Raw genomic sequence first — 10,147 nt, forward strand, 5'->3', positions numbered from 1 at the left:
AACAAGATAATAAATCGGTTTAAAAAGAAAGCAATACTTATGCTATATACAATCCATAGTTATTGGAATCCATCGTAAATTTATATTTTCATACATTTTCTTTGGCATTGTGTTTGATTCTAATCTTTTTGAAAATAAATATATCTATATAAGAACTTTAAAAAGCAAAGAAATAAAAAGCTTCCATTTGTCTTTTTTAAAAAACCTGTCTATTACAAAATCTGACTGAGTTTATGTTTTAGATGGTTTTACTTAAAGGAACTATGCTTTCTAAAATTTACATGGGAGGATGCTGGAGAGAACTTCAAACATATTAAGTGATCCTAACCCAGAGAACCTTGGCTGAGAATGTATTTTTACCATACTTGAATGCCATTTTTGAGGTGGTTTGACAAAAATATAAGTTTTGTGGTATTTATAGAATTCATTCTTGGGGAAGTAGGGGGTATACTTATAAGCAGATAGTTATTCTCTTGAGAGGCTGACATTTTAATATTATGGGAAGTGTGTAATATTGACACACATATTATGATTTGGAAAGAGGAAGCAAAGAGTAGTTGCAAATATAAGTCCACCATGAGTCACAAGGAAAAATTTCTTGATTAATTTAAACTCAGGCTACCTCTCACACTGAAAACTTCATATAGTAGTAGTTCCTGGAGAGAATAACAGCATTCATTTATTATGTATATGTGGTTAATAGTTAACAGTTTTATCTAGTAAGGAAGGGTAGGACAGGTAATTTACTCTCTTTCAGACTTTCCCTCTCTCTCTCTCTCACACACCCAAAGACCATATATTACAAACCATAAAAATAAGCAACTACTTTAAATTAGTATTTCTATTTCTTTGTCTCATCACCTGTCCCAAATAATGCAAATAATAAAAATGGTATATCTATGAAATTATTCACATAAATAACATACAATTTTGAAAATACATTAAATGTCACAACATAAAGATAGGACCAATTATGTTACCTCCACATAATGGAATTATATACAACTTTTAAAAGTGGTTTTGAAGACTATATAACAATACAGGAAAATCTTAAATATTGTATTAAATTACAAGTATTAGTAAAAATTGTAACTATACTATGATAATTAATGGTAGGTCTGGTGCCACTTTGAAAAATGTTTAGGAGAAAATATACTAAAATTGTGATATAATTGATAAGGATGTGCCAGATTGTTTTCTTCATTCGTTTCCAATTATTCCATAGTCATTGTATTGGTTTTATAATAGAAGATGCATTTATAGATAAAATTAATCACATGCCTATTCTTTCTACAGAATTGAAAATAATGAAAGTGTAAAAAATGTAGATCAAAGAGAATGAGGGGAAGAGTTTAAAATAAAATCTGTACTTATGAACTTACTTTTATTTTTGCCAGACTATGAATAATTTTAGTAATTTTAAACATGAATATCCATCTATTTAATTATACTGAAAGGTTATAATTATAGAAGCATACAAGGTGAACCTCTCTAAAAATAAATTCTTATTACAACATCAAAAATACACCTTTGAGAGTTTCAAAATGGATGAGCACATTTTTTTAAAACCAGTAACCATAGTATTAAAGTTCTTGTTTCTGTAAATAAAAAATATTCCCCAGGTGTGAAGAGCAAATACAATATTTGTTCAATTTTGCACTCTCGGGAATTATCACAGACTTCTGTCTTTTAATCATTCAATTACCAATCATTTACAGAGTAGCCAATATGTGTTGGGCACTGTTCTTAGGACGGAGGTTCACAAATCATACAAAGTTATTGTTTTCCTGAAGCCTGGATTATCGAGAGGAGAATTAGTAAGGAAAACCACAGATTAATAATTTCCCATTATGTTGTAGACATTTTAACAAATAGATGGATACACAAAGATATCATGAAGATTGTTTAAATTGGTCAAGGAGACTTCCTTAATAATGTGACATTCGAGCTGAGATCTGAAGGAAAAGGAGCCAGACATGTAAAGATCTGGGGGGAGGATCGGGGAGGAGTAGTAGTATTTCTGACTTTGAGGAAAGCATTTGCAAAGTCCATAAGGCAGGACTGGGCTTGGCCAGTATGATAATCTGAAATGTAGGTGATCGAAGAGAAAGTGATGAAATAAATATCAGACTGACAAAGCCAGATGTTATCCCAACTGCATTAAGAAACCCTGGAAAATTTAAGCAAAGGCATGCTATAAAATGATTCATGTTGTCAAAAATTTATTTCTAATGCTGTGCAGAGGAAATATTCCAAGAGAAAAACTGGTAACAGTGAGATAAATTATTAGACTACTGAATTAGTACAGATAAGAAATTTTAACAGTTTGCATTAGAGCAAAAAGTTATTCTTAGAGGAAGTGGGTAGATTTTGGATAAATTTTAGAAACAGAAGCAAGAGTATTTTCTGATTCTTTGTACTTGTTAGGTGAGGAAAAATAAACTTTGAGATGGCTCATTTATAGTAAGGTTTAGTCTGGTGGGTAGTGGTACAGTTACTTGATAAAGATGATGGAACACTTTCATTGGTGTGGTGATCCAGAATGCTGTTTCAGATACATTAAATTTGAGATGTTTATTTAGCATTCAAGTAGAGATGTCAAAAATACAATTTGTATCTATATATATTTTGAGCTCAATTGACAGGTTAGGAGTCCTTTACAGATTTGTGTCAATGTTATATATAAATGATATTTAAAACGATGGGATTTGGGATTGGATGAGATCACATGAGCAGATAATGCAGAAAAAGAAGAGTAGAGGGCCAAGAACTAAATCCTGTGGAATTTCAACATGAATGGGTTTGAATGGATAAGAAAATCAGCAGGGAAGACTGAGGAAAAATAACCATTTGTGTGATTAATATCACAACAACAAAGAAAGGAGTGTTTAAAGAAGAAAGAAATCATCAAATGGGTCAAAGGCTGCTCTTGAGTTAGGTAAGATAGTTAAATGTATTGAGGATAGAATGATGAACAGTGGATTCAGAAATAGAGAACTCATTGATGACGTTGACAGAGAAGTCCATTTACATGGATCTAAAAAGAAAATGGTGTGATAAGAGGTAAGAAAAATAAAATAATGAATGAGACAACTTTAGACAATATCTTTAAGATTTTTTTATGTAAATAATTGGTCATCGACTCTAGGTATCAGTTTAATATTTATTTATTTTTATTTATATGCATACATACACATAGGCATGCACATACTTATGCTCATATGCACATATGCAGGAACACACTTTTTTTTTAAAGAAGGAAGCTACTAAAGCATATATATGCTTATTAGAAAGGGTATATATTACTAGACAGTTTAAATATATAATATAATAAATAGGCTAAATTGGTAGTATGTCCTTTAAAGATAGTTTTATTTGTCAGTAGTTAGCAACTTGTTACCATGGGGGGCTTGAGGACCTGTGAAGAGATTTCTATAGTACTGAAAACTTATAGTGAAATTTCCACTTACTTGTATGCAAATTCTATTCATATTAATGTGTTATGAATAAAGCAATATTTCCTGTTTGATGTTAATGAATAAGAACAATTTTCCAAGGTACTGTTTCTGCCAGAAAGACATGGAAAGATGTTTTATAAAGGGAGAATCCTGTTATATATTGAGCATTTTATGTACAAGGCCCTGAGCCAGGTGCTATATATTAACTCTAAAAGCAGGTTGCATTATTTCCATTTCAAAATGAAGATATAGACTAGAAAAGGATTAAGTAGCTTATCCAAGTAACAGAAAGTAGCACTCTTTTCCAAATCAGTCATAATCAACTTAGAACCCTTCTTAAAAGAAAGATAGAAATACAAAAAGAAAAAAGAAAAGTGCTCGGGGAGCTATTGTCTAAAATGAAATCTCTCTCATAGGCAGTTCTGATTACTAGTGCCCAATTTCCTAGACTTCTCTAACCTTCATTTGTTACCTCCCCAAGAGAAAAATCAAAGAAATCTACCTGATAGATTGTTGTATTTCAGTTACTTTGAGGCCTTGGGAGTACTGAAATCCCATTCACTTTTTTCTTGTAATTGAAGTCAGCTGAGTTCAATTAATACAAAAGCAAACACACATGAAGTCTTCTGGATTTACCTGAAGATTATGCCTCAGGAAATTAGAACACTCTGGCTTAGTATGTGCTGAGTGAGGATTCCTACATAAAAGGAATAAAACAATATACAACTCAACAACTGTTCATTAAAAAACTCACAAAAGGGAATTTAAAACTAGGATCTTTGTTCCAATTTAGAAATAATGGATAATAGATAAATGATATCTTATATTTGAACACGATAAAAAAAATCAGCTCAAAATATTGCTAGAGATCATATTGGAAAGGGTTCAGATGTGGATATTTGATTCATATAGCCCTATCTCTAATAGGAAACACGAAGCGCCACAGAAATAATTAGAAAAAATATGTTAATCAAAAATGAAAACTCAACTCCAGTTTACCTATCCAGTCTTGAAACTGAGGTGTAGCAATAGTGACTACGGAACATTCCATAGTAATACTCCATATTGCCCATTTTTTGTTGACTTATACAAGTTTTTTCACACATTTTTTGTGTATGACAATTCAATGAGCTTAGCAGAAATTATATTAGTACCATTTTATATATAGTGTCAATATGGCTTAGAATAGTTGAGGCATGTGTAAGTTATACAGCCACTGTCAGAGTTTCACATACAATAATCATTACTTTAGATCGTGTTGTATGGAAGTTTTGCTTTGCATTTCAAATTCCCTTCTCCAAAAGATTTCAAATTGGGTTCAAAATGTTTCACAAACTAATATGTTTTCTAAAATTCTGACACTATGAAGGGTGCATTGGGTAGAGATTGTATCCTAGTTTTGTAAACAGAGAGATTGAATGACCTGCTTTAGGATTCACAGTAATCATCCTAGGGTACTGAATTTTCTTGTGCATATAATGTTTCATGTATTGTGTTGTTTTGATGATTTACATTTACATTTTACTATGCTCAGTGACTTAAAATAAGAATAAAAATTTACATTTAAAATTAACTTAAAACTCCCCCCCAAATGTGATATTTCTTCTAATATTTCTTTAATCCATCTTACTTTATCTGCTCCCTAGTTCTGTTGTACTTTGTTTATATTCTTTTGTAGCACAGATGTTAGACTGCATTTAATTTTTATCATCTTAATTTCCATACTGGTTATACAACTTGATGAGGACAAATAAGAAGTAGATTTTGCTTCTTCAATAAAAGACATCAAGCTACATAATCTTAGTGATACTGACAGTTCAAATTATTCAACTATTTTTCTCTTACTGGCAGAGAGAGGGGGAAGGGGAAAGAAAGATTGAGAGAGAGAGAGAGGGAGAGAGACTGCATTAACATCAATCTGTGCTCAGAGAGAATTTGTTCTTCTAGGTCTGAATAATCAAGTGCATATGCATTTAATTAGTATCATCATTGTACTCTGTGCCTCTTTTAAATGCTCTTATCTGGTATGTTTTATTTCTGCCATCATTCTTGCTTCTACATATTTGGAGAAAATATTTTAAACAATCAATTCAGTCAGCTGGAGTAAGCATGGAATTAAAGCCTGCTGAGAAAAACCTCTTTACGGACAGGCAGAGAGTGGCACCAGACGAATGCAGCTCTCACACAAGGAGGTTTGTTTTCTCCTCTAACAGAAACCCTGCACTTTCTGAAACTTATACAGATGACACGTTCTTGTTTATGCAGCGAAAAGAAGCATGTGTTTGTCTACATTTGTCTAAGGAAAGGGAAACTTCATTTACCACAATCCTGAGCAATCCGTCTATTTTCACACTCATCATAAAGCAAAACACACCCCTTCCAAATTAGCCTCAAGTAACAAATACTCTGAGTAGGTTCGTGCATCACAGTGAGGCCAGATAGCTTTATCAGACAAGAGTTGAGGGGCTTTCTCACACCTTCTAATAGAGCCTCTCTTCAAAAGGCCTTTTAGAGAAAGTTGAAGAGGGTTTCTTTTCTCGGCGAGCATTGCCTGCGTGTGCAGCTCCACACAGCGCTGGCCGTCTGAAAAAGTCCATCACGGTGTATGGCCCCTTGCAGCCAGAGCCCTGAAGCGGGCAGCGCCGGCTGGTTGCCACCCCTGGGAAATGAAGGTATCGATGCGGCAGCGAAACGGCTCAAAGTCTAACGAAAACCTGGGCTTTACTTGTGAGTAAATAACCCTGCCTGTTTGATTTTCATTCCCGAGTGATGCCGGCTCAATCGCATTTCGCCTCCCGGGAACCGGCTGCAAGTGGTCCGGCTGCGGCCGCCCGCCGCGCCCCAGCTCGCTCGCCTCTGCTCGGCTGGCGCCCGAGAGCTTGCGCTAGCCCCAGGAGGCAAGGAAAGCCCACCGGAACCATCGGCTCTGCACCCGCGGACGCGCGCTCCACTCATTCTTGGAGGCTTGGGAGGAAAATTGCACCCCTGTGACCGCCTCTCTACTGTCAGAGCTGGAGGAAGAGGAAGCTGAGAAATTCAGGAAGAGAGGCCAGAAACAGCTGTCAGTAGCTATCCTACGCCCTGGACATAATAATGTTTCCCTCCCCCCTTTCACCCTCGCTTCCGAAATCATTCTTTTCCGAATTTCTTCACAAGTCTACCAACAATCTTCTGGCTCAGAAGTCTACACTGCATTCGTTCGGTGCCTGAAGAGGCGAGCTGTGTTACGACTCTCCCTACGCTTTCCCTCTTTATTACACACAGCTCCGAGGGTTCTCGTGGACATGGTTTTGATCAGTTTTCCAACAGTGTCAACATTGTGCAACTCAATTCCCCAATCTCACCCCATCTGCGTCTGCACCCATTCCCGAATAAGGGTAGTGAGCCCTCGGTGACTGTTCTCGGGACCACTCATGTAAACCCTACCCTAGGTTCGATTGTTAAAAGCAGCCGGAGAGGGTAGAAGTGGGGGCCTGTACGGAGCTGGAGCGAAGAGCTTGTCAGGCCTGTGAAGAGCGCGGACTCGGGACCAGGGAGTCTAGAGGGCAACGTGGGAGACAAGAGGGGAAATGGATAGAAACCCCAGGCGTAGAGCCCGGTGCGTTGAAAGTTGTTCTGGCTTTAAAAGGACGGGGATGGTCCAGCCCTCCTGCTGATTTTATACATTCCTTATTCGATCCTTTGTGAAATCTGCCTCTTCCCGCACCTCTGGAGTTGCCTGGACTGTGGGCGGCTCGCGAGCACTGCCACCCCCCACCCCACCGTAATGCAGCCTCCCAAGGCTCTGGATTCGCCCAGCTGTTTTTCGAGGCTTCTCGAGCACGAACACTCAAACGAACAGCGTCGGGCTGGATCCCCTTAGCTGCTCTGCAACGATTCCGAACCAATTCTGCAGCGTTTTAAAAGGTAGCAAAGCCGAGATACATGTTCTTTCGTTCGTTCTCTGTCTTTTTATTTTTCATAATAACCTGTAATTTCTGCTTGGAGCATCTAAGAAGAACCCGCGACCTCTTTACTGTGTCTAATCTAGGAATATCAATGGGGCTTCTCAGAATTTAAATGCGGTCCTCTAATTGGTAATCAAAATTATGGAGTCTTCCAAAATAGACCTTTCCATTTTATGTAATGAAAGACCCAAATGAAGCTCTGGCTTTTCTATGATACATAATCTGTATTCATATCTCTCTCTCTCTCTCTCTCTCTCTCTCTCTCTCTCTCTCTCTCTCTCTGTCTCGTAGGAATCCCTTTAACATTTCTTGTAATACTGGCTCATTGGTGATGAATTTCTTAAGCTTTGAACTGTCTGTCTTCATTTCAGTTATTGTATTCTTTATTTCTGACTGGTTCTTTTTTTGTGCTTTTTATCTCCATTTTTATGTTTCCTATCTCTTTGTTTAGGTCTCACTGAACTCAATGAACTTCCTCTTCCCCCCTCCCCCTCCCTCTCTTTCTCGTGCGCGCGTGTGCGCGCGCGTGTGCGTGCGTTTTCTTTCATTTTTATCATTAGGAAACTCGTTCAGGGCCACTGAAAAGTCAGGAGAGGCTTAAATCTGATTTCCCACGGATTCCTACTTCTAACGTCAAATAATGTTCGAAAACGTTGCCACCGAATAAGTATAAGAGATTTATTTTGGAGAAACAATTAACCCCTACCAAAATATAAGGCGCCAGAGAAGAGAAGGTGAGACTGAAAGACAAGAAAGCCCTTGCATTCGTTGGTAGAGAAAAGTGCAATTTGGGGACGGGCTGGGGGAAGAGGGGTGGTGGTGGCGGGAACCAGTACGCATACTTCAGCACCGGAGGGGATGGACAGCGTCTCCAGATTGGGCTGTGACCACAGGGACAGAACTGCGCTGCCACTGTCACTGCTACTGTCCTTGCCGCCACTGTCGTCGCCACCGGCAACTGTGCTCTCTGCTCTTCGCAACTAAAAGGCGGTGTCTCCTAATAACCCCCCTCCCCATATCCTTCCTCTTCCTTGATAGACGAGAAGTAACCCTCCTATCCACCTGCTACAACTGCCATACAGGGCTCTGTTGAGTACGCTTGTTCCACAGATTAAACTCGTAGCAGCAACTTCATAGATAATTTTCTATAAGAGGTGGGAGAAATAAAATCAGAAGGGTGAAGTCGAAGTTCTTAGAGGCTCTGAGAAACTATGGACTCTGCAATAAGGGTCGAAATGCTCAAAGACCACAATTTTTGAAATAAAATGTTCATGGGAGGATTGCAATTGTTTTGGAAATAGCTTTGTGAAAGGAAGTTCCAGAATTAGTTAAAATCTTGTTCGAGAAACCGAAAGACTTCTAATTCTTTTACTTGGCAGGTAAGTGATAATACTATTTTTTTTTCTGCTTATTTACAACTGTAATGACTTTTTTCAAAATTTTAACAGAAAGATAATAAATAGTATTATTTTTTATTGGTGGATTAAGAAGAACGTAAACAATTTGATTTTTAAATGATTGTTCCTGCATCATGATTTTAGGAATCTCTTGCCCAAAAACATAGTTGGATGTTTTCTTCTCTGAAGTCTTTTATGTGATGAGAATATTAAAAATTATTATCTATATTTGCTTACATAATTATAGTAAACTCTATTTTTCATAGTGCTAATCTAATATTTTTTAATTTGTTTCTGTTTTTTTTCCCCCAAAACTAATGTAATCTGGTGTTTTCTAAGAAGATTTATTTTTTGTCTTATGCTTGCAGTTTAAAGTGATCTTGTCTGTGTTACACAGTATGTAAGACTCAAAAAGTTACAAGTAGAGATGGTTTAACAACACCTTCTATTATATTTTACATGATTATAATTTGCCACACAATGCATAGGAACAAACACATGTATACATATACACCTGATCCCTATCTCCACCCAAATCTTCATGTATACCTACCTATACCTGTAGAATCTTAACTAAAGAAATACATACATTTTTACTTAGCATGAGCTTTTCAGCTCGTAAAAGCTTAAGGCTGCTTGCTCAAATCACATATACCAGGAGGTAGAAAATGAGAGGTTTTAATGTGCCTGTTTAGGAGAGCTGGATTTTGATAGCATTCTGATTTCTTAGTTCTACAAAATACATTCGTCACTGAAATCCAAAAAGTGGTAGGGGAAGATAGGTTCTTGACAAACCATAAACTTTATTTATAGCATTCATTAAATCTGTTTTCTGTTGATTCTTATTTCTGGAGTCTTCTCCTTGAGCTTTAAAATTATAATCTTTCACAGTGACCTTGATAAGCATTCTGCTTTAATAAAAAGGATTCACTGGGTAAAGGCATTTACACAAATTTATAGCCCATGTATGACATTTCACTAAGAGTTAGATCAATTCCAATGAGCACATTTAGTTCAGTGGAAATGACTAACAAGGATGAACTTTAACAATCGTGTAAATACATATGATGCTATATGCATAACCAACACTGTAGAAAGAGTTTGCCCCAACTGAAAAATTACAGTTCCTGTTTTTTTCTCTTAATTCTATAAGTCATATATAACTGATAATAAAACACTCGTAATATATACCCTCCTTCTCAATTTCATCACAAAAAATCCTCTGAGGCAGTTAAGACTGCATTTATTGGTGGGCTGATGGGCCCTTGTTTTGTGTTGGCTGAGTAGCAATTGCACTCTAAGGAAAAATCATTCTTAACTGTCATTTACCATGAACCTGCTTACT

Source organism: Pteropus alecto, unplaced genomic scaffold, assembly GCF_000325575.1.
Source record: "Pteropus alecto unplaced genomic scaffold, ASM32557v1 scaffold62, whole genome shotgun sequence".
In the NCBI taxonomy this organism is placed as follows: Eukaryota; Metazoa; Chordata; class Mammalia; order Chiroptera; family Pteropodidae; genus Pteropus; species Pteropus alecto.